This window comes from Microtus pennsylvanicus, unplaced genomic scaffold (genome assembly GCF_037038515.1).
Source record: "Microtus pennsylvanicus isolate mMicPen1 unplaced genomic scaffold, mMicPen1.hap1 Scaffold_324, whole genome shotgun sequence".
Classification (NCBI taxonomy): Eukaryota; Metazoa; Chordata; class Mammalia; order Rodentia; family Cricetidae; genus Microtus; species Microtus pennsylvanicus.
This window is the reverse complement of record NW_027460952.1, coordinates 21234-25444: the sequence shown is the minus strand read 5'-3', so window position 1 is coordinate 25444 and position 4211 is coordinate 21234.

The window sequence follows — 4211 nt, the reverse complement described above, 5'->3', positions numbered from 1 at the left end:
GTAAAAATAAAGAGGAAGCTTTCATCCTTTGTAAAGAAGTCTGTATATGTTTCTCGATGACACTGTACTTTGATTCGAGCCTCTCTGACCTGCAGAAGACTGGACCCTCTGTATGTGTGTATAAATATGTGCATACATAAGGACACTGCAGTGAATTTCAATTATAGATTTGTTGGTAATATCGCATGAGTTTGAAGATATATTTGCAAAGAATTCTAACTAAAGAATTAAGTGAATTTTGTTTGAGCTGTATGACATATATGCTTATTTTCAGTTTCCCTAAATGGGTATAAATGGAAGCTTTTAACTTCAATCTCTAGAAAATAAACTTTCACCTGGGTTATTTATCTTTCTTTTTTTATTTACTATAAAGTTTTAGGATCTAGCTAATATACATACACAGACAGACAGACAGACAGAGACAGACAGACACACACACACACACACACACACACACACACACACACACACACACATATATATATATATATATATATATATATATATATATATATGATTCCAATGACTGTCAAAACACATTGAGTAAAAGAAACTATTTGTAAGTTACTATATGGTGTTTCATTCTATTATGATAATGAAAGATAAGTTAATGTAATTGATGACACTAAATAGGATATTAAATTATTTGTCATTGATCAAGTAACACCAGAAATCTTAAGTATTTCTATAATCTAAACCCAGGAATGCTATCCCATCTTATAATCAATATGTTAAGATCACTAAATCTAAGTAAAATACAACTTAGTTTTTCTTGTTGGTGACTGACTTTTGCTACAAATACTTTTCTTCTAGAGAATATGAGGGTAGATCCCCATGTGCTGTTAAAAGGATGTTATGTTTAGAAAGCAGCACAACCAACAACCTTCACATTCCCTTTGGGTCTGAGTTGTGTTATTTAAAAGCTATTTTCTGCTCAGAGGCATTCTTACCTGAAGAAAAAGTCAATATGTCTATGAAGACAGATGGGGAACTTCCAACATTCTTGATTAATTCACTGAGCTCTTGAATTAAAATCAGCTCTTGTGAATTGCACTTATATGTTTTAAAATTTTTCTCATTGTTTAAACCAGATTAGCTTATTTGAGTTATTAATTACATATAGGATACAAAAGACTGGATACAAGAAAATACATATATTATAACAATTCAGAATATTGCCTTTAATTAGCTTAGGTGTTTATTCAAGAATGTTAAAGTATATAGGAAAAAAATGATAAATTAATGAAGACATCCATAAAGCCATTAACCAGGAAATTTAAGAAAGCATAGAGAAAACATTCCGTATTTAGGGAAGGTGATGCTTTTTTTGCTTGCATTTATTACATTTCTTGCTAGATGTTCAGCTGGGTACTTCTCCCCTTCTTATCAATTTTTCATTAGACTGATGACCAGCCACCCAAGGGTCAAGAATCATTGGCTAAAAGTTTCAACAACTTATTTAAGCCTTTATTCAGAGCTGTAAAAATTACTTAACAAGCACCATACTAGGCCCTCTGATGTGGGTGACAGTTGCATGGCTGGGGCAGACTGTGGGGCCACTGGAGTGAGACTAGGATGTATCCCTACTGCTTTTCCTGGTTTTCGGAACCCATTCTTTTTGGAGGGATACCTTTCTCAGTCTAGATATAGTAGGGAGAGCCTTGGTCCTGCCTAAAAGCACTCTGCCAGATTTTGTTGACTCCCCATGGCAAATCTTACCCTCTCTGAGGCATGGATTGTGGGTAGGATGAGGGGAAGATGGAGGGAGCAGAAGGAGGGGAAAGAGTGGGGACTGAGCTTGGTATATAAATGAAAAGAATAGTTTGTTTAAAAAATTATTTAATAAAAAGACTTAACAAGAATTTTCATTGTTATGAACTATTCTGTATTTTTATCTAAATGTATTTTTGTTTCATAAATTTATACACATCAATATGATAAGACTTTCCTATTATGAGTTAAGTTTTAATACTTCCCTAGTATATGATTATCCAAAGTAAACATTTTATAATTATACAATTAATTCATTAATAATATTTATAATATTTATGATACAATATATTAACCACATAGCAAAAGAAATGTAAAGATTAATGCCTCTGTACTTATATATCTGCATACACAAATACACAATAAGACATATTTACATATTAATAAAATCTAGTAAATTAAAATATATTCCTTTATATTATATATGTCAACATGATTTATAAAGAACAAATTGTATTAAAATATATAATTTTAAATTTCTTATGGTTCTCACCCATCACTTTGCTGTTCATTTTTAAAAATTATTTTTAATTATCATTATTACTTTTTTTTACATCCAGACTATATTATCCCCACTCTCCTCTCTTCTCAGGCCCTCCTCTTTGCTCCCCGTGCACTCCACAGTTTCTATTCAGAAAAAGGCAGGCCTCCTATGGACATCAACTGGCATAACAAGTTGCCGTAAGACTAGATGCCACCTCCCATATTAAGACTAAACAAGGCAACTCAGTGTGAGGAAGAGGGTCCCTAAAGCTTGCAAAAGAGTCAGAGACAACCCCTGCTCTCACTGTGAGGAGTCCCAGAAGATGACAAGCTACACACCTGTTACATAAATGAAGAGGGCCTACCTCAGTCTCATGAAAACTGCCTGGTTGTCAGTTCAGTGTCTGGGAAGGCTTATGAGACCAGTCTAGTTGATTCTATGGATTTTATTGTGATGTCTTTAACTCCTCTATCTCCTACAATCCTTCCTCCCTTTCATCGTCAGAGTTCTCCAAGCTTGGTCTAATATTTAGATACGGGTCTCTGCATCTCTTTCTACTAGGTGCTAGGTAAAGTCTCTGCTGACAATTGGACTAACACCAACCTGTAAGTATAGCTGAGTGTCTTTAAGCATCATTACACTGACTTCTTTTTGCCAGTCATGTTTAATTCTACTCTAGGTCTTTGGCCTATTTAGTCTCTGGTTCTTTGTACTACAAGTAGTGTTGGGGTGGACTTACTATGTGGCATGGGTCTCAAAATGGACCAGTCATCGGTTGATCACTCCCACAATTGCTGGTTCACCTTTACTACAGCATACCTTGTAGGCCGAACAAATTGTAGCTCAGAGGTTATGTGGCTGTGTTGGGGTCTCCAACTGGAGAATCCCTCCGCTGGAAATTTGCCTGGTTACCAGATGGCCAGTTCAGGCTACACATCACTACTACTATGAGTCTTACTTGGGGGTCGTCCATGTAGAGCCCTGTGAATTTATACTACACTAGGTTTTTACCTCACCTGCAAATGCCCCCTTTTCCAGTCAAGTCTTCCAGTACACTCACTCCATCCCTCCTGCTTCCATCTCAGCAGCTACCCCCAGTACACCAGCAAAAACTATTTCATTTCTTCTTCCCCGGAAGACACAACCAACCCCCATTCAGCCTTCTTTGTAGATTAGCTTCTATAGGTCTGTAGATTGGAGCATTATTATTTAATTGGATTACTTTTTAAATTGTGATGTGTACTCTTCTGAATTGTTTATATATTTTAGATATCAGCCCACTGTGCAGTTGTGGTGAAGATGTTTTCCCATTTTATGGGCTGCCGTTTTGCCCTTTACATAGTGCCCTTTGTCTTATATAACTCTTCAGCTTCATATGGTCCCATGTATTGTCAATCTTGGTGTCTGTGCCAATGGTGTACTGTTAAGAAAGTTATGTCCTGCAACAATGTCCTCAAGTCTATTCAGTGATGTATCTTCTATCAGATTTTGTGCATATGGTCTTATGTTGAGTTTTTTGATCCACGTAAACTTGAATTTTGTGTATGGTGATAAAATGGATCTATTTATATTTTTCTACATGCTGACATCCAGTTATGCAAGCACCATTGTTGGAGATGTTTTCTTTTTTTCAATTGTATAATTTTGGCTACTTTGTGAGAAATCAGATGTCCATATGTGTGTAGATTTATTTCTGGGCCTTCGATTCAATTACATTGATCCACCTCTGTTTTTATGCCAAAACCTTGAGATTATTATTAGTATCCCCCTGTAGTAAAGCTTGAAATCAGGGATAATGAAACCTCCAGAAGTTCTATTATTACATAGCATTGTCTTAACTATCCTGATTTTTTTTAATTTTTCCATATGAATTTGAGTAATCTTCTTTTAATTGTGCTGGGATTTTGATAGGAATTGTATTGAATCTGTCCATTTCTTTTGGTATGATGGCCATTTT